Genomic DNA, 27,290 nt, shown 5'->3' on the forward strand with positions numbered 1-27,290 from the left:
TTTTTGAAGTGCAATGAAAATGTTTTGGCTATATTCGAGTGGTTCTACTGTAATTACAGCCACTCAGACCAAGTGTTCATTTTTCCTTAATAACTGGTCCTGCTGGGAGCAACGATCTATGTATCCACACTATTGCACAACTTGGGAGAATGGTGATCCACATCAGTATCAGATGTAACGATACTGGCCCCTACTTTCTAGACCATAAAGTAATGTCTGGCAACAATAAAAAAGCAGAGGTTAACATTACATAAATATAAAAACACAAAACCATATGCATCCTGTATACAAGGAACACTATTTAAACATTGTTGTTGGACTAGCAGTGAATGCTCGCCGAGGCACACTATCTTTTATCCAATCCCTTTCACCTGAGTTTTGTGGGTCCTCAAAGTGAGCATTGATATGCGGTAACAGTGACATTTTCAGCAGGCAGAGGCTGCCTCTTCTGCTCAGGGGCTGCGGAATAAAACACAAGGATGGTAACACTTTCTTTAAATCATACTATCATATCATAAAACGTGGTTATAGCCATGTCATGTCATAGCTGGGATAAGTTGTCATAACCTGTCAAGATATTTATATTGTAACACATTGTATGATTTTATGAATGTCGAGTGGTCATGGCAGCTTTATAGGATTGTCAAAACGTATAACACAAGGCAAATCATGCCAGCATACTGCAGCCTGTTTGTAATTATTATGTTTATTGCGTAATACTCCTGAAATTGTCAATTTATGTTAACATTGCAATTCTGCAAGCATTGATACAACCAGACATAACACTATGCAGCATATATCACAACAAATGTAATTATTTCATGACAGTGTTACAGCAATCACATAAAAAGTGATGTGTTATGTAGAACTGTGTTGTAGTAGAACCCTTATATGAGGTACATAAAAGGCTCAAGTAATGACCAATTTTTCTGCCAGGTTTCTGAATCTATAGATGGATTAGCTATCCTATTTTTGTTGTATGAGTCTCTAACATGGAAAATTAGTCAGACAAAGAAGTATGATGTCCCTATGATCATATAACAGTCTTATCCTGGTGGGGTTGTCCCCTGAATCAACTGGTCTCTTGCAACTGCTTTGGACAACATGAGTATATGTGCTCAAAAGGAGGATTATTGCCCAAGGAGGTTATTGCTGTTTGGGCTGTGAGCATATGTACTTCCAACTATATTCTGATTAGTGCTTGACTTGGGATAAAAGAAGTGCAGGAACTGATAGAAGTATGTTCATCAAAATGAATGTGTTAATATGTTCCATTAAGTAGCCTATCCCAGACATCCCAGAGGGCTCTTTTTCCTAAAAAAGGAACTGGAACACTGTTTGCCTAAAATTGAAATCATCAGTGCCCAAGTCAAGCACTGATTCTGATTCAAAAGTTAACTGGGACCCAATCATAAGTACTTCTGTTGTGCTGAGGTACACTGAGACAATTTGTCAATGAGCCATGCAACAAGTTAAGGTGAGCAAGCATCTTTCATACTGTTCTTCATTAATTTAAAGCATACAGATTTACATTTTTAAATTAAATAGAAAGAGGTGGTTAATAAATTATAATAAACCATGGAGTAAAATTACTGCTGCCAGTGACTTTCATTTGTTCTGCCACAAGATGGAGTCAAAGTCAACGAGTGGTGTAGCAAATCCACCCAAGGTGTTCATCAGAGCAGGTCAAAGTTTCAGTACTAAATTCAATCTAACCCGCTTTGCCGAATTTACACTCTTCTGCTTTTTCATATGGTCAGTTTTACTCACTCAGGTCATGGATGCAATGTAAAATTCTACAACTACCAGGGACATTCACACATGACTGCTTTCACTGTTACGAGTTGGAGAGAACACTGCGTGTTTGCAGGTTTGGTCACATTATCAGTTAAATCTCCAGACAGATAAAAACTGGACAGTAAGACAACACTGATGTATATTTATTTAATTTATTGTTTGCTTATTTCTGAATTCAGCAACGCAGCACAGGGAGAAAGAACCTTAACCAAACGACTACCCTAATACCTACCCTTCAATTAACGATTTAAAAAAATGATGATTTTTTTATGTGGGATTGTTTAAACTAATATCACCCCCGGATGGGCCAAGCAGCTGTCCAGTCCACGCGACAGACGGGCAGCCTTCTCTGGTACACACACTACACAAGGCACAGGGTGGTATCTATAGTCCCAGATCCAGGATCAGCTCAAACTTGCAGTAAATCTGAAAGAAGAGGTAAATCTGATTTTAGATCAGCTGCGACTCCAAAAAAGGCGAGGGCGGGTGAACAAGCTAAACACCGCCCCTTTTTAGCTCGTGTTTGCTCTACCCTCATTCAAAATAGAACACAGCTGTTGCAGAGCACACCGCCTTTGTAGGAGCGTCTGCAATTTGATGCACTCGAGTTGCCACAACGAAAAAAACAAGTGTTTCACCCGAAAAGAGGAACTTCGCACTCTTCTCAGTTTGGTGAATATCTATTTTCTCAAGTTAAGATGTAACGTTTGCAGATTTGTTTGGCTGCATCCCTTGATGCTAAATCCATTTGATCGGAAGATTAGCTAATGTTAGCCACTGCTGTACAGTACTAATCCATTCTAACCTAGATGTCTGGCTAAGCCTTCCCATTTGACGGTTGGAAGAAATAGTTGAATAACTGACGTTAGTGTTCTTTGTCATTGTAGTACTGGTAGCTAACCAACGATGTTACCAGCGAACTAGCATTACATGGCTATGCTCGTTATACTGTACAGTAGATTGTTTATTGTAACAGTTTTCTTGTCAGGTCAGTCAACTCCTGTTTACAAAGTTGTCTAATTTGAAAACGGACAATCAACTGTACTTTTAATCAGAAATCTATTTGGTGATTATTTTTGTGTTATTCAGCTAGCTAGCATGCTAACCGTTGTTTGCGCGCTTTGTGCGCGTGTGTTGTCCTGAGCATGCCGGCGTTACAGCTAAGCTAATGACCAGTAAAACGGCCTCGGAGCTTGGCAAAGGATGTTTCTGACTCAGACCCCCCCTCCCCCGTCCCGCCCAGCTCCGAGGAGTGTCTCGTGTGATGCATGAGGGTTTATCTTTAAATTGCATTAGATGCAAACATTAAACACGAACTACCAATAGTTATAATTCACTAGTGTAATGATAGGATAAAATCGGATCACCTTGTTTATGGAACTCGAACGGCTTGTAGTTTATACACCCGTAAGCTAGCCAGCGGTTGCAATCGGAGTTGATTAATCTTTCATGACAGGTTGGCATCAACATTGTGGTGCCTGCTTTTTGAAATCATGATATGTCAGCATCAATGCCAATGGCGTATGCTGCATAGGCTAGCTAGCCTTGGGCTTGGTACCAGTTTAAAAGCATGAGAGTGGGTCGATATAATTGATTTCAAAACGTGTACTGTTCAGTAGGTAATGAATCAATTTTTTGTAATATCAAGCACATCTCCAACACCATTAGCTAGGCAATCGATGTTTAGCAGATAGTTGATGCATCTTTCATTGCTCTCTTCAATGTCTTGACATATTGCTAGCCAAATATCTGCTGTCTGGGCAACGCCAGTGAGGCTACATAGCAACACATTTTAGTCATGCCCACACAGGAAGATTTCCGTTAACTCAGTAAAAAACTGTCAAACAGCGTTAGCCCATGTGCATTATGGCTCGCTGATATAAATGCCCGTTTCTCCTCACGCCTCTTTTCAAACAGAGTCTTTGAGTGCCTATTATGTGACGTTGGCACTGCTTGGCTCTTTGACCCAGTTGTTAAGTACCATGGGGAATGTTCAGTTTTGATATTTAGGATGGCTCTGGGGAGCTTCAGTTTCAACACTTGACATATGACCTGCAGGGCATGGGTTCAAATCTATAACTGAGAAGCATTCTAGCTAGCTGCGTTAGGGCTTGTAGCCTCTTCAGCCTGGATGGGACATTCTGTACTGTAGCCAGCACCTCCTTTGTTGTCATGCCATACACGCTGGGAATGGAACGAACAGAGAGGAGTTTACTAAACTAGTGCTTAGACTTGGACCACCAAGCTTTAATAGCCTTTGTTGTCTCAACAAATCATAATAGATTTGGTTTAGGTGCTCCTATGTACTGAAACTGTTGTCACCACCAATTGGTTAAAGATGCATTTACCGGTCTGATAATGTGTTATGTCAGGTTGTAGATTTTATTCCTAATAGGAGAACACAGACGCCAAGCCCCTCGCCTGGCAGCCCTGGTGTAGGTGAATGAGGCCTCATGCATTAACCACACGGTTCAAGAGGTGTTTTAATGTACATTCTGAACTGTTGCACAGGATGTGAGTAGTGGGACTGGGTGTAGCACCATCTAGCATTGTGTGTTTGGTGGAAGGAGGAAAGGTGGGAGTGGCTGTGTGTTTCACACAGTAGAAGTGATGCCAAAGACAAGAGGAGGTGGGTTTGTTCAAAGACTTGCTAATGTCCTCTGGCAGCACCTTGTGAAAAAGCCCACCTGCAAACTTGTTAGATGTGTTACACAAAAGAACAAAGCCATTTTGATTAGCTAAAATACAGTGCCGCGTGCACCACTCCCTGAGCAAAAAAGTAGCTTCTTTGGTTTGTGGACTGCTGTATGATCTCTTGGACATTTGAGCATCAACAGTTTGTGTCGTCATCAAAGACAATGTGAGATGGCTGTTTACAGAGAAAGCAGATTACAGGTCTTGTATCTGAGTGACAATCGGAGAGCGTTTAAATGTCCTGTTCTTTCCACTCCCGGTTAGGACAGTTTACAAACACAGAGTGAGCGTCTGGCACATTACTTTAATCCACCGTGCTGCTGCCTGCAGTACGTTTGTGGTCGTCTTCCAAGCTGCTATTTAAATCTCTAATTATAACAGGAAAAAAGAATCTTCCGTCAGGTTTCTATAGCTCAAAGATGTGTCTGTTATGCTGGCCGTTGCTGGTCCTATGCAGAAGGTAGCTGGTGGATGGAGCAGAGCTGCAGACACTCCAGCCACACAACAGTCAACATTTACTTGATTATGGCGTTATTACCAGAATGCATTTAGTCTTGGATCCGTGTCTCATCTTTTGAACGCAACGGTTTGCTTACATTGTCCTGCTCCCTCGTCTCAAGTGGTTTTCAGTCTCACGCAGGGGATACTCTTAAACCAATAACAGCAACGCGTGCCGTTCCACCCTAACTAGTCTGTCGCCGTGTCTCCCTGACTGTCCTCACCCACACTGTCCTCACCCACACCACTGCTGGCTAGTGAGCGGCCAGGCCTCATGTTAACGGCAGCCATATGTGGGTCGATTTATGCTTTGGTGGATAGAACATCTATTTCCCCAGTCGTGCTGACCAATGGTGAGTCGGAACAGTACAGCAGGGTTCTACAGTACAAACCATTTTTAAAGCATAACTGGCTCCCATGGTTGTTTTGCACAGTTTTCATGTACTGCAAATTAGGGTTGCACGATACTGGAAATGACTGACATTGCTATATTTGAGTTTTTCTGCAATATATATTGCGATATGAAAAAACAGGGGGTGTCTTCGGAAAGAGCTTTGGCTCTCAACCTGACAGTCTGTATCCTTCATTCTTCCCCAGCCGCATCCTCTACAATTAAAATGTATGAAACTTGTTATATTTCAGAACAGGTTGCTAGGTAATAATATGTAACAGTAATAATGTAGCAACAGTAGTAAAATAGAATGTGCAATTGGGCAGAACTTACCAACTCCAATATGCAGTCTGTGGCCAAAGCACTGCAATCTGGTCCCCTTGTTCAGGTGCAGCCTTCACCATGTTCGCTGCATTGTCTGTTGTAATACAGACTAGACAACTCTCATCTAGGTCCCAGTCTGCTAAGTCATCCCTTTTGCAATGTTCTCGCTTGTATGATCCCTTTGGGAAAAATGCAGTTTGCAAACAGCGACCTTTCAGGTGGAAGTCCTCATTAATAAAGTGTACGGTCAGACTTATGTAGGGCTCCGTTGTCCGGCTGGACCACTAGTCTGTTGTTGCTGTATAATATTCCACTTCTGACCGCTCTAAATTGTCTTGCATTTCTCGTACTGCTCTGGGATGGCAACTTGAGAAAAATAGTTGCGGGATGGCATTACATAGCGCTTGTCAAGCAAACGGATCATGTTTTCAAAACCCTCTTTGGTACCATGTCTTTGGCGATGTGAAATGTTATTGAGTCTGTGTTAATTGGTGTTTTTGCTTTGGACGGCATTGAGATGCTTTGCACTCGTCATATGAAGATTTGTGGTGTCGCCAAAAATGTTCAAACAAATTGGTCGTGTTGCCTCGTGTTGTGTTTTGGTCAACATCATCCTGTCTGTAGCCGACGTATTTCCATATACTTGACGAGGCATTTCTTTTTGCAACCAAATTCTCCATTTTGGCCTTTTTTTGCCTGTTCCTCGATCATTTCGTCACTCACATGTAGAGCCTGCATGTCAACTAAATGCACCAATGAACTCTGTGTGCAATGAAGCATGGAGAAGCCCCTAAATTAGCTATTTTGGAAGCATACGTTTCAGATATTAGGAAGTGGATGACAGAGAATTTCTTGTTCTTAAACTCAAATAAAACCGAAATGCTCCTTTTAGGACCCAAAAAACAAAGAGCGTTGCTAGCAGATCTCACTGTGAACCTCGACGGCTGCATGGTCGTATCCCAAAAAACTGTAAAAAACCTTGGCGTTACCCTTGACCCTGACCTCTCCTTTGAAGAATATATAAAATATGTCTCAAGAGTTGCTTATTTTCATCTTCGAAACATCGCAAAAATTAGAAACTTTCTATCAAAAACTGATGCAGAAAAATTAATCCACGCTTTCGTTACTTCTAGATTAGATTACTGCAATGCTCTTCTCTCTGGTTATCCAGACAAATTAATAAATAAACTTCAATTAGTGCTGCACACGGCTGCTAGAATCCTAACTAGAACAAAAAAATTTGAACACATTACTCCTCTCCTGGCATCCTTACATTGGCTGCCTGTTAGGGTTAGGGCTGATTTTAAGGTTTTACTCTTAACCTATAAATCAATACATGGACTTGCTCCTACTTACCTTGCTGAAATGATCCAGCCATACATACCTACACGTAACCTTAGATCGCAAGATGCAGGCCTTTTAATTGTACCTAGAATTTCTAAACAAACAGTTGGCGGCAGGGCCTTTTCTCATAGAGCTCCACTCCTGTGGAATGATCTGCCAATTAAGGTTAGAAATGCAAACTCAGTGCAAACTTTCAAGTGTCTACTAAAAACTCATCTCTACAGCACGGTTTATAATTAGGTGTAGCCTGGCCCGGGGGCGTGAAGGTGACCAGTAGGCTTGATACTGTCCACCCTTGCTGTCTTGCCAGGTGGGCTCTCGTCGCCACTGGGATGCCCTCCCTCCAATGCCTTTCGGGGGAAGAGTCACTGGCTTGTTGTTGACTCTCTGTTGCGCGCTTGTGCAATTGGGCTGTACGCCGCTAGCAATACTCGGCCCTCATTCAGGGGGGTTGCGGTTGGTGGGTGTCCCTTTGGTTGATGCCTGGCAATGTGGTTGGATTGATTTCCTGCCTGTTGGGCCCTGTCCGGGGCCTCTACCGGGTAGGGCCACAGTGTCACTGGACCCCCCCGTCTCAGTTCCAAGGTGTTACGCTGCTATATTATTGTGCTGGGGGATATGAGGGATGTACTACTAACTTTTCTCAGTTTCCTCCAGTTTTACATTTTAGAAGGAGATGAGGTCCTGGTCCACACCTGCGGATTACCTGGTTTGGGGGGCCCGTTGCTGTCCCTGTCCTTGTCCACCTGGTCATACTTCTGACCTAGTCTAAATTCAAATAGACTCTGGATTTAGCCCAGAGAAATGTATTTATTATTCTAATTGGACTCTTAATATCTCACCCAGCACAGCCAGAAGAGGACTGGTCACCCCTCTGAGCCTGGGTCCTCTCTAGGTTTCTTCCTAAAATTCGACCTTAGGGAGTTTTTCCTATTCACTGAAATTCAACACTACTGTTGTTTGCTCCTTGGGGTTTAAGGCCAGGTGTCTCTGTAAAGCACTTTGTGACAACTGCTGTTGTAAAAAGGGCTTTATAAATAAATGTGATTGATTTGATTGATTGATTGTGTTTATTATAATAATAATAATAATTATAATAAACTGTGTATCCAATAACCCATAAATTGGAGTAAATTACATAAATTGGAGTAAATTACATGCAGCCCTACTGCAAATGCAGCATTCCATTTGAAATGAATGTGTTCTTATGTAACAAAATGCACATGGGCGTAGATCTGTGAATGCAGGGGGTGATTTTCTTTGAATGTGACATTGAATTTGCTATTTATTTTGCTAATGATAAAGTCATTTTATTGTGTGCTGATAATTTAGCATCCGGTGTCCCCTGGTAGAAAGCTTTGGAAGCTGTTAGGCAGAGCAAAAAAGGAGAGGTCCTGTTTTGAACTGGGTCTGTGAAATTCTCCAATGACCTCTTTAAAAAAATATATATAATAAAGTTGTGCCTTTAGTCCTAGACTAAGCTTGATCTGTGTCTGTGAATTAGGGCCTTAATATGTACCTACGAATGGACCATATCTATTCGCATGTTGAAAAGCTTCGAGTTAACCCAATATGGTCAACATTATTCCTTTAAGCCTGTAGGAAACAAAATGATGCAGCATGAAATTGAACACAATAACAAAATGAGAAAGTACATAGTGCTAAAGTCTGCATGTTGAATACGACCTCATTATTTGTCACTCGCATGACTACTACTTAAAGCTGTTGAGCGACAGGGTTGGAAAGTCTATCAAATTATTAGTTTTGCGTAAATTAGTCGACTGACAAGGTACTATTGAAATGTACCCATTGCTCTAAACCCAAGGAACACGGCTGTTAAATGCCATTCCAGTGCATATTCATCTTCTTTAGCTTCTAAAATGTGTGTAAAAGAACGACAATTGCGAACGAAATCTGCTGAAACACTGCTTTCTGAAAAAATATGGCCCATCCGTCTCTAACTGCCCCCATGAATATGGTGCCTCTTACATCTGATTATCAGTTTCCAATTCGATTTCCTTTTTTCTTGGTTGTTTATAAAAATTAAATGATGGTTTTACATGAGGCATGTATAATAAAAGAAGAAAATGGCTGATTTTGCTTTATATGGTTTCTGATTATTACAAATAAACTGATGTGGTCAAATTACATGAAATTACATGAAATATTGTGGTGTTTTAAGATGACCTGTTCAAAGGAAAAACAACGCAAACAAAACAATATTTAAATATTTTTTCAGAAAATGTCATTTTAACCATTTCTCACGCAAACGTTTATATTGATAAGTCCCGCAATTTTCGTTGGAACGATGTCACCCATGGTGTATGGTCCCCCATAGTTGTCTACAGGAGTTAAATTACCAGTTTCCAGTGTGTGTTGTTAAAGGTTAATTAAAAAATCTATCAAACCTACGAGAGTTCAGTGTTTGGCTTTCTCTGCAACTAATAGAGGCATATGACACAAGCATTCTAATCGAGTGGCTCCTGACATTACCACAGCAACCTTCCAGCCTTCAAGGGGCAGCTGAAACATTCCTTAGCATGACCCATGGCTCCTAACACAGCCTACTTGTGAATCTATGTTGAATAATGTTGGTGTGCACGTACAAATGTAGGTGCCCATTGAAAGTTGCTTTAGGTTAGTAGCTGGTTAGTTACTGGCTTGTAGTAGCCTAGTGACCTGTTAATCTGAGCCGTAAGGCTGCGGCATGTTGACACCGCTATGTCTGTTTTGTTGTTGATCTGTTTCCATTGCCTGGAATGTGATTAGCTCTAGATTAAATCTGTGAAATGACTGTGTTATGGGACATGCTTGTCAGCGCCTTGGTCTGTCTCATGCTTAGGGCTTGTTTACGTTGCATGTGTGTGAGAGGTAATCGCTGGACGGACTTGTCTTAGTTTGTGGAATAATTTCAATAGCGATTTAATTTCCACCGGCATTTTCCAGACATACCAGGGTGGATTGTGTTTGTCAAATCAGTCGAAATGCATGCGTACTGCACAGACACTTAATGTAGTTATGACACTATTTCCTTCACAGTTGGAAAACACCTGGGGGATCTATTGGAAATGTGGCGCACGCTACCTCGGAAGGTGGCATCTCGAGTTTTCGAAATCTGCAAGCTTACTCAACTAAATAATCTAGCGTCTGCAGTCTTCATTGATATGTCTCGGAAAATGTATTGTAATGTTAGCAAGCCCTTTAGTTACACTGGTCTAGTTTGGTCTCTCCTTGGAAATGGTGATTGTAAGCTAGCTGATCGATGTTGTTAACAAAATATGTAGCGAAGCTTTGGCCGATCAGACCTTACCGATAACAATGCCACGGACTTGATGTTAAGAACGTCTTCATCCTGCCCACTCTGTTCCATCTGGCCTGTTGTTATTCAGGCTGACTAGGCTCAGCTTTCCAACAGCGAAATGGTTTTCTCTCTTTCCGAGCCTGTCAGTTTATCCCGTTGCCCCGGGAAACGTCTGCTGTCTGACACATTTCGCTACATTTGGGGTGTCTTAATTCGTCCCACACTTTTTTCTATCTGGCCTGTGTTACTGAGGCTAACTACACTCAGTGTTCCAGCAGCAAAAGGTGTCGGTCTCACTCTCGGCTCCGGTACCATGTTCATCGTCTTGTTGCCCGGGGTGATGTGCTGCTACCTTGCAAAGCCAACAGAGAACAGATATGCAGCTCTTATGTTTTGATCGTCCTGCATCAACTCACTCTAACCGCCCCCTCTTTAGTTTTGAACCTCTCGTATCTGTGGAAGACTGGGTGAGTGCGTGTCAAGGTTTAGGTGTGTGTGATGAGAGGATGGCGTCTGGGTGAGGTGTCTCTGAATGGGGTGTCTGTATCTACAGCAGTGCCTGGCTGAAGGAGGGTCTGTGTGTTCTTGCACGTGTGGACCAGAACGTGTCCCTGTGATGGCAGTACGCCCGTGGCTGGGTGTGCCAGCTGTGCCCGCGCTCCCTTTGCCGACCTCCGTCTGCTAACTCTGCCCGGATGATGTCCATATCGACTTGTACATGCCGAGACACAAAGTAGGGCGGGTCTGTCACGTGTTTTACTTGGTTCGGTGACAGCCCACTCATGGGTTCCCTCTTCTGGCGTAGTTGGTGGAGCATGGCACTTAAACGCTGGTTGTCAGGTTGAGGGAGGGCAGTGTGGGGAAAGTGTGAACAATCACTACTATGTGCTAAATGAGTTAAAGGTCAAAATTATGTTGCTGTCAAAGCTAGTAAACCCGAGTTGTGACCTTGAAAGTAGCCTGGGATGCTGGACCAAAACCATCCTTTCCATGTGTGTTAAAAAAGGAAGAAAAAAACGTGACTTTTTAAACCTGATTATTTTGCCTAAAAGAGCCGATTCCCTCAATGCTATTTCTCCTCATTGTCCAGTTCGTAGGCACAGACTCTGTATGGGTGGCTGCTGACTTTTTGGAGTGAACTGGTAGCCCAGATTTTCATGTTGCTTCTCTGCTTAGCGTCCTTGGGTTGTGTGTTGGAGGGGGTGTAGGTGCGCATGCACGGTTGGATCGGACTTACTCCCCCACCACAACAAACAGGCAGGCTACCCAGACCGCCAAAGCAGCCTGACCTCCCTGGACCACGCTGGGCTGCGATGGGACGTGTCAGCCTGTACTTATGCTGGGAGTGGCTCAGCCAACCACCAGGAGCTCGGTCTCTCTCCTGCTGTGCCACATCATGTGGAGAACACTTAATGTCTGTGCATGTTGCTGTGGGCATTCCTTGTCTGTTTTATTTTGGTTTGTCCTCATTTGCTTGGGTTTAATTGTGTTTCTGACCCGAGGCCTGTTGGGGTCGCTTGGGTTTGCCCTCTTATGTTCTGTCTCTGTGTGTCTGTCTCTCTGCAGTGTAAACAGTTGGCTGCTGTATGGAGCTTTATTATTTATGTTATAATAGTTACGTTGAGATGGAGTGAGTGATTCCTCTGCCCTTATCGTCCTGAAAAATACCATTTGGTAATTCTGTGTCTATGAGCAGACGAGTAAGGAGATGAATATTTGCTGTGTGTGTGGACAGTAGCCATCTCAAGTAGTCGTTGCCACGGGCCCTCCAGTCTGTGTGTATCTGTGTGTGTGGTCCAAAAATACATCGCCGGCTAATTAATGAGACGACTTCTCGTTGTTCTGTTAGTCAAACCCAGTAGAGTCTATTGATAAAAGCCTAACGGCTGCCCAGGCCAAGTAAACTGAACAGCCAGGCAGACGGAATGTGCTTTGTGGCGTGAAACATTCATTTATGTTGACTCACGGTTTATTTGTACACGTGCATTAGTGGTACACAAAAAAGAAGCCAAGCTTTGCAATTATTCTCTCTCTCTCTCTCAAGGTCCCTCTACTAATGACCAGTGCTCCTGTTTGGGTTACTGAGATGGATGAAAACATGTTTAACTGGTGGCATGTACAATGTCTCTGCTTAAGATGTCTCTGTTTCCTTGTCTGAGACATACGGACAATTTTCGATATTGACTGATCTGTTCTTTGTTTACAGACTTACAGATGTTCATTATGTGTCATTGAAATTTGAGGTATGGAACTCAGAAGGTCCATTTTTCAATGTTGCTGTTTGCACCTCAAATCAAAATGCTCTCAAAGTGGAAAAGGTTCACCAACCCAATGGGCAAAATCTTGTACTGTTTTCTACTGTCACTGTGGTTTGATGTCTGTGATTTTGCATTGTGGCCAATTAGATGGACCACATTCCTTTTCACTCAATCTGTTAACAAAAATCTGTTATTTGAGTTATCGGAATGAGCTACAGGTACCACAACCAGAGGCAAGCTGGAACAGTGAATTTAAGTCTGATGATGGATTGATTCTGTTGCCTAAACAATTTTTGCGTTGATTGGTTCTATTGATCTGTGTCAGCAGGCCTTGTGGAACCTCTATTAGGTGTGTATCTGTAATTGTTACTTGATGTGGGGATAACGGCCTACTGACCTCAGGGTAGACCACGGGGGGACGGGGACGACGGCCTACTGACCTCAGGGTAGACCACGGGGGGACGGGGACGACGGCCTACTGACCTCAGGGTAGACCACGGGGGGACGGGGACGATGGCCTACTGACCTCAGGGTAGACCACGGGGGGACGGGGACGATGGCCTACTGACGTCAGGGTAGACCACGGGGGGACGGGGACGATGGCCTACTGACCTCAGGGTAGACCACGGGGGGACGGGGACGATGGCCTACTGACCTCAGGGTAGACCACGGGGGGACAGAGACGATGGCCTACTGACCTCAGGGTAGACCACGGGGGGACGGGGACGATGGCCTACTGACCTCAGGGTAGACCACGGGGGGACGGGGACGATGGCCTACTGACCTCAGGGTAGACCACGGGGGGACGGGGACGATGGCCTACTGACCTCAGGGTAGACCACGGGGGGACGGGGACGATGGCCTACTGACCTCAGGGTAGACCACGGGGGGACAGAGACGATGGCCTACTGACGTCAGGGTAGACCACGGGGGGACGGGGACGATGGCCTACTGACCTCAGGGTAGACCACGGGGGGACGGGGACGATGGCCTACTGACCTCAGGGTAGACCACGGGGGGACGGGGACGATGGCCTACTGACCTCAGGGTAGACCACGGGGGGACAGAGACGATGGCCTACTGACGTCAGGGTAGACTTTTCAAATCCAGCTCTCTCAGGGGAACCTTTCATTTCCTGTCTAATAAACCCTGGCTTTCAAGGTATGCAGAATGTCAGCTATGAGGGGCTTGTTTTGGGTCCCCCTTTCTAGGCTCTGATTCCACATCTCACTATCTGGATCTTTGGGCATGGGTCTCAACAGTGACTGCCTGCCACTCGGGTATCTGATCAGGAAGTCTGCGATGCCCCAGAAATGGTCTGGTTCTGCTATTTCAAACAGCAGTTCCAACCTTGGCTTAGAGGATCCACGGTTTCGCTGTGTTTGCATGCATGTCTGTGTGTTTCGGTAGTTGTTCTGGCTTGGATAAGTTCTGTTTAATGTGTCCCGTTTCCGTACCCTGGGGGGGGGTGTGTGTGTGTGTGTGTGTGTGTGTGTGTGTGTGTGTGTGTGTGTGTGTGTTTTTGCTCACGCACCCTTCTACATTGATCTCCCCATATATTCCAACCTGTTGTTTTTCCCTCATTAGACTATGAGCGTGTGACTCAGCTGAGCCGTCGACATACACACTGAAGACTGACAGGGAAATTCCCGAGACCTCATGATACCATGTTATTGCTTACTTGAGTCCCCTATAACCTACCGTGAAGTTGTTGTGACATGACAAAGTCATCACTGTAAAATTGGCATATGGAGTGGATTTCAATTAGATAAAATTGGGAGTGAAAATAACTAGGAAACCCCCCCCCCCCCACAACACAGAATTGGGAGTAAAAAACATCCAAAAATATTAAAGGCGGTGCGTTACTGTTCACCCTTTCTACTTGCACATTGTGCTGTGAGACCGAGAAATAAAATGGATATCATTCATGTTGGTCCAGAGTCCTGAGGAGGTAAATGCTCGGCTCACTGTCTGCCCTAATAGAGCGCTGGAGCACGTGAGATCCAGAGCACCTAGAGAGAGGACCGTGTAATGAATACACACACACACACACACACACACACACACACACACACACACACACACACACACACACACACAGAGAAAACCACATGATGTAGGAGGAGAGAGAGAGGAGACTCTAAATATACACACACACACACAGGAAGATATAACCACGTTGAAGTAGAAGGGGAGAGAGGACAAACTAATCAATATACACACAGATTTAACCACGTGACGAAGAAGGGGAGAGAGAGGACAGACTAATCAATACACACACACACACACACGCCCAGATAGCCACATGATGTAGGAGGAGAGCGAGAGGGGACAGAGTTCTACTCAACACAGCATCCTTATCTCCTTTGAGATCTGAAGTGTACTGGAGTCGTGTGATGTTACAGACGCTCCTTTCATTCCCTGCCTTACTATCTCTGCCTGTGGAGGGAAGATGGCAGTGAGGTTGTGAACGGAGACGTGGCGGGGGTGTGGTTCTCCCGGGCCCAGCCACTGGAAGATGGCAGTGAGGATGGTGTCAGTGAGGTTGTGAACGGAGACATGTGGCGGAGGTGTGGTTCTCCCGGACCCGACCACTGGAAGATGGCAGTGAGGATGGTGTCAGTGAGGTTGTGAACGGAGACATGTGGCGGGGGTGTGGTTCTCCCGGACCCGACCACTGGAAGATGGCAGTGAGGATGGTGTCAGTGAGGTTGTGAACGGAGACATGTGGCGGGGGTGTGGTTCTCCCGGACACGACCACTGCATGTTAGTTCTGGTAGCGTTTCTTTCTTTTACTGTGTTCCCACGGGGCAGGTTTGGACTCGCTGGGAAGTGCATACTCGTACTGTCTCCGAGAGAAAACATCTCTAGCCAGTTTCCGGCGTGGGGTGGCTGGGAGACAGTGGGGGAAACAATGTCTTTGCCTGTTTTGATTCTGTCGAAGTGCCCGTTTTGGAAGTCTGTGCATCCTGTCTCCTAGTGTGAAGAGAAAAGAAGCGTTTTTTGTCTGTATCTTTGGGGTTCATGTGAAACATAGGAGCTGGTCCCCAGAAAGAGAGAGTGCCATTCCTCGCTCAGGGGTAATGGTTAGGGACAATTCCAGTGTTTGAATTTTTGGTGAAATCAGGTTTAGGTATTGTCAGTAATGTTAGGGTTGGTGTTATGGCTAGGTTAAGTTTAGGCATAAACGTTATTGGGGATGGGGTATGATTTGTTAGAATTAGGGTTAAATTCAGACATAAATGTTATGTTATTGAGGAGTTTGAAATGATTAATGCTACCAATCAAGCAAGTTTTATTTATATAGCACAATTCATACATCGAGGCAATTCAATGTGCTTTACAAAGAAAAATATATTGAAAGTACAATAACATAAAAACAAATACTCAAATGAAAACATCAAAGCAAATGAATACATCATAATAATAAAAAAATACAGTGTGTGTGTGTGTGTGTGTGTGTGTGTGTGTGTGTGTGTGTGTGTGTGTGTGTGTGTGTGTGTGTGTGTGTGTGTGTGTGTGTGTGTGTGTGTGTGTGTGTGTGTGTGTGTGTGTGTGTGTGTGTGTGTGTGTGTGTGTGTGTGTGTGTGTGTGTGTGTGTGTGTGTGTGTGTGTGTGTGTGTGTGTGTGTGTGTGTGTGTGTGTGTGTGTGTGTGTGTGTGTGATGAAAAGTGGGAAGCTATAAGGCTAAATAGTGTGGTTAAGTTTAAGTGCTCATTCATAGGCACGTGAAAAGAAGTGTTTTTAACCTGGATCTAAAAATGGATATGTTTGGTGCACGTCTAAGATCATTTTGTAGTTTTACTCCAGTTGTGTGCAGCATAACTGCTAAACGCAGCTTCTCCATGTTTAGTTTGGACTCTAGGCTCTACTAGCTGACCTGTGTTCACGGATCTAAAAGCCCTGCTCGGTTTATATTCTTCAAACATATCAGAGATGTATTCGGCAGTGATGTGCTCTGTTCTTTTGCTAGTGAATGCTAGTGAGTTTCCGGTTCTCAGCTTGATAGTAAAATGTCGGCGCCCCTGTCTGTCGGCGCTGCTGGCCATGTTGCTCTGTGGGAGAGGGAGACCAGAAAAGGGAGTGAGATGAGCATTCGGTGGGAGAGGGAGACCAGAGAAGGGTGTGAGTTGAGCATTCGGTGGGAGAGGGAGACCAGAGAAGGGTGTGAGTTGAGCATTCGGTGGGAGAGGGAGACCAGAGAAGGGTGTGAGATGAGCATTCGGTGGGAGAGGGAGACCAGAGAAGGGTGTGAGATGAGCATTCGGTGGGAGAGGGAGACCAGAGAAGGGTGTGAGATGAGCATTCGGTGGGAGAGGGAGACCAGAGAAGGGTGTGAGATGAGCATTCGGTGGGAGAGGGAGACCAGAGAAGGGTGTGAGATGAGCATTCGGTGGGAGAGGGAGACCAGAGAAGGGTGTGAGATGAGCATTCGGTGGGAGAGGGAGACCAGAGAAGGGTGTGAGATGAGCATTCGGTGGGAGAGGGAGACCAGAGAAGGGTGTGAGATGAGCATTCGGTGGGAGAGGGAGACCAGAGAAGGGTGTGAGTTGAGCATTCGGTGGGAGAGGGAGACCAGAGAAGGGTGTGAGTTGAGCATTCGGTGGGAGAGGGAGACCAGAGAGAGGGGGGAATGGAGACGAATGTGGTGGTTGAAGAGATACAGCTGTTTGTTCAGGCAGCAGCTGTTGCTCCTCTTCCATTAGACACTGGCTCTGTTCCACACACGGGCGCGCACAATGCTGCACTGTTCTGTCTGAAAAACAAGGATCCTTCCTGACTACGTGATGGAGAAATAGTCGTCTTGAAACAGTCCTCCGACTTGCCTGGAATCCCATGAAACCAAACTACTGCTCTTTGTCTGGCCTTCCTCCCTTCTTCCTTCCTGGAATGGTCTTTCATCACTGTGTGAGTGAGTATCGGGGTGTCAGGTTTTCACCCCCTTCAGCCAGCAGCGTGCACTCTGACCCAATGAACTCTGAGAGCGAGCATGTGTCCGTGCCCCCCCCCCCCCCCCCCCCCCCCCCCCCCCCAACCGACTGGGTTGCTGCTTGGCGTCCACTCTACTGCTCTGTGAACTTGGCAGGAGTCCACCAGCTGTCCTCTGCCTTGATAACCACCCGGGGCAACGGTGACCTGAGTCTGGTTTCCATGACGAACTCTCACGGCCTGTGTCACCACCTTCATCTTTTTTCAATGAAATTGCCCACTAGCAAGATCTATTACACAGAGTTATTGTTTGAATCGTCAGTCAGAAGGGGACCCCCCCCCCCCACACATCTATTTACTAATATAGCAGATCTTATCCTGACTTACTTACAGTAGTTTGTTTTCCAGCCCCCCCCACCCCATCTGTCTTATTGAAGTTGTCGATAGAGCCTGTCATTAGTACCATGCCGTCGCCTCCACAGCCTAAGGCAAGGTTCTGCAGACTGACTCTCCTGTGTTTAAGCTGTAATGGGCTGTTTGATTAGTGCCTGGTTGGAGGGACTCATCCATGTGGTGTGTGTTGGCTTGTGAAGGGGGCTGTGCTTCAGCATTGTTATCCGAGTCATGCTCAGTGACGCAGCTCCAAACAGCAGTCGCTACATTGGCGTTTCCCGAGGTAAAGGGTTTTCTGAGATGGTGGGGGGCGAAGTAATGCTTGGCGCCAGGGTTATGGGGGGAGAGATTGGAAGTGCAGCAACAGCATGGTTTTCAAGAAGTGAAGGAAGCTGTAACTTTAATCAACAGTGTGATTATTTTTACTGCGTTTTGTTCTTCCATGCGTGTGGGGTAGGGTGAGGTATTGAAATGTAACAGCCAATAGAAAGCGCTGGAAGCCACTGGTGTTCAATACATAGTTTCCAGGCGTCCAGATATCGGAGAGGTATGGCCCTGCCTACGCCTCGTGCAGTCTGTTGTTCTGTGGCTTCGTTCCAAAGCTTGAAGACTCCGGGCCGTGTCACAACTGTCAACAAATCACTGTATAGTAGGAGTGTGATGATACCGAATTCTGACCTTGAAACCGATACCAGGATTAGTATTTATATACCGGATACCAAAATGATACTCCAAGACTAAAATGATTTTAGACATAAATGACATGAACACTATTCAGTACAATGTGTTAGCATTATTACAGGTGGTTCCCATCATCTACATCATTGCCTGGTAGCGCATTATTTTTGCTACTGTAGCTTGTGAGTAAATTCATGCATTTGACCATTAAATATGAAATGTATACAACAGTGGTTCCATACTAACTTGTTTAAACACAAGGCTGATGAAACCGAAAACACCATTTAGCTTAAACGTTTAGAAACTATGAATAAAAATGGAGTGTTTCAGTTGGTGGCATGAGTTGGTTACACACCCCAACCCCCCCCGGAATGAAATGTCCTATGTGGTAATTACAGTAAGACCAATACTGGGTGTATTAGTTTATTTCTACATTAAGATTAATTGAGCCTTTTTTCTTCGATTTTATGTTTCGCCCACTTTGGGTTTTTTCCCCTCTTGGGTTGGTTTTAGTAAATACCTTGTGCTTGGGTGCGCCAGAGTTCAACTCATTTGGTCTCTAGATCTTTGGGTCTCTAGCTCTTCGGGTCATGTCTATGAACTGGTTTCTTTCATTTGACTCCGTAACGCCCTGAGTATCCTGTGATTTCTGAAGCTAAAGAAGAATCTGCATTTTCCTGTAGTTGTGGGCTGTAATTGGTGGGTGATTTAAGATGTCACTAAACATCATATCAACGTTACTATTTAATTTGATGTGGTGTTTAGTGGCACTTGAATCTTGTCAAATGTCACCCCAGGCCTGAACGAGCAGAGAGGAACGTCTGTGGCTCTTTATAGTGTCTCTTCTATCTCTCAACAACCTGGAGGGGGAAAGAAAGAAAGAAAAGCTAATAGAGAGAGGGGAGATGGAGGATGATGTCACCCTGGGAATGGAGGGAGAGGCGTGCTGAATTTCAAAGGAGTCCGGAGGGGAGGGTGGTGGTGGGGGGGTCATCCCTCCCTCCCTCCCTCCCTCCCTCCCTCCCTCCCTCCCTGGCATCTCCCAGTTCCTGTTGGCCTAGCAGCAGGATCACAGCTCCACAGTGCTGCCTGCTGAACAGCTTCAGTCAACATGGAAGAAAAAAAACAGGAGGTCATGGGGTGTACAGCTCCATCCCTCTTGTTTCTAGCAGAGTTGCTGTGTTCATGTATGTCCCAGCTGCGTTGGATGGGAGGCTTCCCTGTGCCTGTTATTACCAGAGCCATGGCATTGGATGGGAGGCTTCCCTGTGCCTGTTATTACCAGAGCCATGGCATTGGATGGGAGGCTTCCCTGTGCCTGTTATTACCAGAGCCATGGCATTGGATGGGAGGCTTCCCTGTGCCTGTTATTACCAGAGCCATGGCATTGGATGGGAGGCTTCCCTGTGCCTGTTATTACCAGAGCCATGGCATTGTTTTGGCCAAGCCTGCCAATGGTGCGTTAGTAGAGCCAAGGGGAGTGTGTTTTAGACGGGGGTGACTGCTGTGTCAAGTTTCAGCATGTCGCTCTCAAGTCTATTCTGCCCAAAAGCCTGAGGCATGACAGGCACCTTCTCCTGGGAAATGAGCTGTGTGGGTGTTAGAAACAGGTTGTGGGTGTAGTGCACAACTTAGCTGTTTGGATTTGAAAGGGTATGTTCAGATTATGACGTAGGGATGAAGCCAAACATGTTTAGCCCAATCTCCTTTGAGCAGCCCTTTGTAAACTGCTTTGACTACCGCAGATTGTCTGTTCTACGAGCTAGTGAACTTTGTGTACCTGGCCCCTCTAGGGGCCTAATAAAGCAGTGGCTCTCTTCTCCCATTCACTCCTGATGAGAGATGACGCACGCGCGCACGCGCGCACACACACACACTGGCTCCCCCCGAGTAAACAGGTTCCTGGGGACAATGGGAGGCGTACCCTGTGACTCAACAGGGAGACAGACAATCCTGGCTGTGCCAATGTCAAGCTGCTGATCCGTCCTCAATGGGGGCGCTGCCGATTTGACCCGGAACCAGCCAACACTGCCCTAGCTCTTATAGGCCACAATAACCTTTCAACTCTTGGTGACCTCTAGTCCCCTGAACTGGGCATGCAGTAATATATTGGCCAGCAATTGGTGTTGGATGATAATAGTAATCGGTATTAGCTGTTTGCTTTAAATTTGGCAGAGAATCTTATACTGATTGTGCTTTAGTTTGAATAGGGGATGTATATTTGCAATCTATTTCTAACACGTGCCATCTAATTCTGCGTGTACATCTCTGACACACGTGCACACGCACCCTCAGACACGTGGACACGCATTGACACACAGGCGTTTTCCCATCGGCTGTGTGATACAGGCCATATGCATTTAACATGGATGGGATGGGAAAACACTGCTGTTAGTCAGCACATTAGTCCAGTTTAATTTGACATTCAGACTTGTCTCCCTATGATGTCGAACTGTGAACTTGGATTCTGAAGGACTCGATACTCTGCCTCACTGGGCAGCAGTAGAGATGAGACCTTCAGCCGGTTGGGCCTGGTTCTCACGTCGTCCCCTGGCCGTCGTCCCCTGGCCGCCGTCACTTAATGATGCTGGTTGTCTGACTGACCGACTGACACCATCCACGCTGCTTCTTTTTGCAACAATTTCCCCCTGCCCTCGTCTGTGGCTCAGAGTTTTTTTTTTTTTTTTTTCTCCCTCTGGCTGTATCCTCCTTTATGGTCTCTGTCTGTCTTGTTTTCCTCCTCTGCCCAAATTCTGGTTGTTTATGGTCTGTCTGCCTCCTGGCTTGCTCACTTGTCTCTCCGGTCTTCCTCGCTAGCCTAAATCCTGCCTGTTTATGATGTCTGTCTGCGGAGGACTGGGGCACGGCTGAACAGTGTGGCAGCCACAGCCTGAGCTCTATTCATCAACCAGAGACTGGGACCAGAAGGGGAGAGGTAGCTAGCGTTTGGCTGTGTTAGCGTCACGTTTTTTGAACAGGGCAAAAAACAAAACAAAAAGCTAAAGCATGCTCCCAAGGTCAGAGCTCCTGCCAAGACCCAGATAAGGACCAGTGGAATCTCAGCCACAGGCCGAACCCTTGTAACTGCATGCTGCCTGCTGGCTGTGTGTATTTTCACATCCCTCTCCGGGTGTTTAGGGAAATGTAAATGTTAGTGTATGGTGATCCGTGTGCTTTTCTTCGCCCCCGCCGCTCTCTTCATTACCAGGGATGAAGATGATAACCCATTTAGAAACAACCAGTTGCTTTATGTTGACCCCCTGAGGTGTCTCTATAGCGTGAGGAGTCCAACCCTCTCCAACGGCCACCCTGCCGCCGCTCTTCTTCCTAGGCGTGTCGGTATGCCGTGGGCAGGATTCCAGCACCTGGCCGCGGTGACGGAGCTGTACTGTGATGCCGTGTCTTAGAGCACCGCGCCACACTCCAAATACACATGCTGGAAGTGTTACCCGGTAGTCTGAGAGAAATAAAAACACCCATTGATGAGGTGTAGGCAGGCCATTTAAGTAAAATCCAGGTAGATAAAATGTTCTCAAATTTATTGGATTTTTTCCGGTTAGCTGTAGTGAAGTGTTTCGTGACATCCAGGATACGGACGCGCGGGTGTGAGCTGCTTCTGCAAATGCCTGTGTTCCTCTGACAGTGACAGGTGGGTGTGTGCAGAGCCCCGTCACCATCTGTCACCACCTCAAATGGATCCCGGAGCCTGGTTGTCTCTCTTGGAGCCTGTGAGTTGAGGCCCTGCCCGCTCAGTCCTCTGCTTGTCACGGTGACCTGCGTGTGGTCGGACGCTCGTGCTGCCCCCTGTGCCTGGCGGACAGGAAGATCACAGGGCTGAACCTAACGCAAAGACACACAGTGTTCGTTTTTCTTTAGGTACACTCGCTTGTTGATGCGCAATGCAAATAAATTGGCTGCAAAAGTCTGTATAAAAAGCATGCAGACATGGTGAAGTTCAGTTGCTGTCTGACTAAAGAGTAGAATGGGGGGAGACGCGCTCTATACCGAGTGGGGGGGGGGGGTAAAATTGGATGAAGGAATTGCTTTTCTTTTTGAGAGGAGCGACATGTTTCCTCACGACTCGCAGGCCGTCCTCTGCCTCATTGTTTGGCCAATCAAAATGAACTATTTATATATGTCACATTATCTTCTTAACTCACACTTAGCTCTTGACGTGACAGACTGGAATAGACTTCATAACCGATAGCTGAGGAATGCTCGTCTCTTCTGTTGAATCGCGTCAGATGTTTTGGTCGGAGCTAGCCTAATGGCCGTTACGGCAAGATGAAAGTTCTGGCCACAGCGAAGTAGACATCCATTTAGCTAGTTTAATAAGTAGAGAAACCGTGTCTAGCTACGATTCCTCGTTATGTCTTTGGGTTGAAGACAGCAGGGCACAGTTGTGATAGGAGCTGGCGAAAGCCGTCAGTGTCTCTTGGGGGAATAGAGGAGGATATGCAACCCTAACCCTAGTCATGGCAGCAAGCTCCTCCAATACCCTGCCTCTTTACAGCCAAACTCCACTAACAGTTGTTGAGAAGCTTTTCAGCCTCTTGTTTTAATAGCACAATCCCCCTCGCATTCAACCCACTCATCTTTCATACACAAAATATTTCATGACTGGAAACTTGCTGCACCACAGAACTGACCACGGGGAATGAAGATTGAGTCAACCGACACATCATCGGTGTGTATCGACCTGCTTGTAACGACAGGCTGGGAGTGTGTGCCCCAGTCCCTCTTAACTTCAGATCAATACCACACGCTCTGACTGAAATAACAGGAGACACACACACACACACACACACACACAGAGGTCATCTGGGCAATCGGACTGCGGTTTCAGATCCTTTGATCCTTTATCAAACCGTTGTGATGATGGATCTAACGGTTTGATTCTTGGTCGAGTGGTTACCGTCAGGTGTTTGGACAGTTAAGGCAATGTTAACGACATTCGGGCGACGTGTGTAACCCGTTTCAGGCTACGTCGGTGTAGGGTCATGTTGACTTGAAAAGCTTCTTCCCCAGAGTTCAGGTCTTCTACGTTAATGAGGGCCCTGCTCCCATAGAGAGCCTCCGCCTACCCCCTGCTATGACCCGCAGAGGGGCCGAGGAGAACGCCCTCCCAGCTGGGACTGCTCGGGTGTCATCTCTCAGCCATATGCACCCCCCCCCCCCCCCCCGCGTCATTAGGGTGTCTAGCAGCCGTTCCTTACTGTTTATGTTCCGTGGACAATCCGATCAATCAAGCTTTTGTAGTCCCGAAATTTGCAATGCTATTTTTATTGACCGTAACAGAAATATGGTCGCTATTGTCAACCGCGTAATTGCAGATCACCTGCAGGTTCGTGGGCCACAGCTTGAAACCCCCAGGTGGATTGATGGATCTATGTAACAGATGGTGCAGTGACTTAGGACAGCTTGAGGTATGACATTGAACACTGGTGCCGGGTGAGTCATTGCTCTTGCTCCTCAGACTGAGGTAAAAACCCAGTCCACTGTTTAAAAATGTGTGTGAGACTGAGCAGTGAGTGGCATCTTGATCATAACTTCTCATATAGCCAAATCTACTTTTTTTAAGGTGCCATTTTAATTATAAAATAAAAGGTATTGGAGAAAGAAGTTCTTTGAAATGGAGAACAAGTAGTTTATCATTGGTGCGCTCACGCTCATTGGGGTCTTTACAATTTTCTCATGTCTTCATCTGGTCTACACACCCCTGTGAAAATGCCAGGTTCTTGTGATGAAAAAGAATGAGACAAAGATAAATCATGTTAGAACTTTTTCAACTTTTAATGTGACCTATAACGTGAACAATTCAATTGGGGGAAAAAACTGAAATCCTTGAAGGGGAAAAATAAAAAATAAAAAACTCACTATAACCTGGTTGCATAAGTGTGCACACCCTTAAACTAATACTTTGTTGAAGCCCCTTTTGATTTTATTACAGCACTCTGTCTTTTTGGGTAGGAGTCTAGTAGCATGGCACATCTTGACGTGGCAATATTTGCCCACTCTTCTTTGCAAAAGCACTCCAAATCTGTCAGATTGTGAGGACATCTCCTGTGCACAGTCCTCTTCAGATCACCCCACAGATGTTCAATTGGATTCAGGTCTGGGCTCTGGCTGGGCCATTCCAAAACGTTCAACCTTCTGGTGAAGCCATGCTTTTGTGGATTTGGATGTGTGCTTTGGGTCGTTTTCATGCTGAAAGTTGAACATCCTCTTCATTTTCAGCTTTCTTACGGACGCCTGAATGTTTTCTGCCATAATTGCCTGGTATTTGGAACTGTTCATAATTCCCTCCACCCTGACTAAGGCCCTGTTTCCAGCTGAAGAAAAACTGCCCAAAACATGATGCTGCCACCACCATGCTTCACTGTGGGTATGGTGTACTTTGGGTGATGTGCAGTGTTTTTTCTGCGCCAAACATACCTTTTGGAATAAGGGCCAAAAAGTTCTACCTTGGTTTCATCAGACCATTACCCATAATGTTTGTTTTTCAATTGAATTGTTCACATTACAGGTCACATTTAAAGTGGAAAAAGGTCTGACATGATTTGTCTTTGTCTCATTCTTTTACATCACAAAAACCTGGGATTTTCACAGGGGTGTGTAGACTTTTTATATCAACTGTACATCTCCTCCTGGTTAACTCCATAAGTAGATAGCTAGATAGTATATTAAAAGTACTATCCATAGTCTGTTTCTTTCTGGTAACACACAATTCTGGGAAAAGTACTAAGTGTTTGGTCACTTGGTTACAGTTATTCCGTGGACAGTATAGGCTAAAATGACATGCTAGATAGTACTGTTCTCGTTGGCTGCCAGGCTAAACATAGGAAGCTCTGCTTATGCTGTGCCAGTACCTTAAACAAGTAGCTGTAAAAAAAAGGTTTTCTTGGTTATCGATATACCACAGGAGGGGTGTCGAAACAGTTATTCAAAAACATACATTGCCGCTTGGTTGTTTTTGTGTTATTAGTTGTTACAGCTATTTAGGTTTGCTATTCCCATTGTTGACGCTAGGGAGGAACTTATGAATTTCTCCTTTTAAAGGTCATTTTAGTTTGCGGAGACAGTGACATCTGTGGTCCATTCTAAAATGTTGGCCACATAAAAGTAAGTATATTACAGTATGTTTGAAAAAGGCACGGAGTGTGTTCCTCTTTTATAATCTCCCTGAAGTCATATGGCTGGTCTTCACTTTGAAAATAAGCTTTCAGACTTGAGGTTCAGTTTAGGGTTAGTTTTTTTTTTTTAGCATGGTACTAAATCACCAGTCCTCACTTTGATAATAATGTGTGTCTCTGTCTGTTTGTGCGCGTGTGTCTCTGTCTGTGTGTGTGCGCGCGTGTGCGTGCCTGCGCGCGCCTGTCTGTGTGCGCGCGCCTTTCTGTGTGTGCGCACCTGTCTGTGTGTGCGTGCGCACGTGTGTGTGCCTGTCTGTATGTGCGTCTGCGCCCCTCCCTCATGACTTCACATAGTGAACCCAATGACCCACTTTGGGCCTTACAAAGATGCTGCACTCTGCCCACTTTAGGACTGCATGGTGCAGGCTGGCGGAGACACACCGAGCTGCTGGAGAGAACAGTAGTTTCTATATCTGGGCCTATCAGTGTGCAGAAAGGATGGCCTGTTTGAGGTCATTTGATGTGTTCTGTGGCATTCAGTTTAGCTGTGGGATGTTTGTGTGCATGCATGCAGCCGATGTGACAAAAGTGAAGCATTTAGTGTCACACTCAGTCCATGGTGGTTAAAACCCACTGAAGTCTCAGCTGAAGCTCGTGACCTCACAGTGATGTCACATGTCTGTTTACTGAACCCCTCTGCCGCGCCTCTTGATCCTGACCCCGATCACACTGAAAACACAGCAGAGCTTAGTGTCTTACAGCATGGCCAACTGTCACACCAGCAACATGCTAATCCTGTTTGTCTGTAGAAACTCTCCCACTGGACCAGCCTGACTGTCTCTGAGGGAAGGTGTGTGTGTGTGTGTGTGTGTGTGTGTGTGTGTGTGTGTGTGTGTGTGTGTGTGTGTGTGTGTGTGTGTGTGTGTGTGTGTGTGTGTGTGTGTGTGTGTGTGTGTGTGTGTGTGTGTGTGTGTGTGTGTGTGTGTGTGTGTGTGTGTGTGTGTGTGTGTGTGTGTGTGTGTGTGTGTGTGTGTGTGTGTGTGTGTGTGTGTGTGTGTGTGTGTGTGTGTGTGTGTGTGTGATGACACCATGCAGCAGGTTCTAGAAGTCCGGACCTACGTAAAAGTGATGGAGACTGTTTGTTTCCAGAGACCTCACAGCGTATTGGTCCTGACTACCTTCCCAGTGTTGTGTCTTTTCCCAGCCTGGCTCTGTGGGTGTGAAGTGACACGTTCCTTACAACGCTCCGCTGTTGACAGAGTCATCTGTTGGTGTGTGGACCTATCAGGAGTCATGTGTTCAGGACACACAGTGTGTGTGATGTTTCCAGGTATTTGCTCAAGGGGTTGTGTTCTCTGTCCTGGAGCGACGGGCCCTGTATGTCGTTGTCTTCACCGAAACACCTCCAGGGATCAGCAGGGCCTACATACAGGCTTTGGAAGGAAACCGCTGGTCTCCACAGACAGATGAGTGGGCATGTAGAGCCCCCTGGTGGCTGCTCTCAGTGCCTGCAGGAATGTGGAGGAGAAAGGGAAGGAATCACATGACCT

General features: G+C 45.8%; 1 protein-coding gene across 4 annotated transcripts in view; it reads left to right on the forward strand.

Annotated features, from left to right (window-relative positions):
* The first annotated feature begins 2,311 nt into the window (after window positions 1-2,311).
* Window positions 2,312-27,290, forward strand: part of ralgps2 (Ral GEF with PH domain and SH3 binding motif 2) — a 96,491-nt gene continuing 71,512 nt past the window's right edge. For all 4 annotated transcript variants that reach the window (XM_034293658.1, XM_010872025.5, XM_020048953.3 and 1 more), the window contains exon 1: window positions 2,312-2,469. The gene's annotated coding sequence lies outside the window, so the exon portion shown is untranslated. The remainder of the gene's footprint in view (window positions 2,470-27,290) is intronic.

The sequence above is a fragment of the Esox lucius genome, chromosome 8 (assembly GCF_011004845.1).
Source record: "Esox lucius isolate fEsoLuc1 chromosome 8, fEsoLuc1.pri, whole genome shotgun sequence".
NCBI lineage: Eukaryota > Metazoa > Chordata > Actinopteri > Esociformes > Esocidae > Esox > Esox lucius.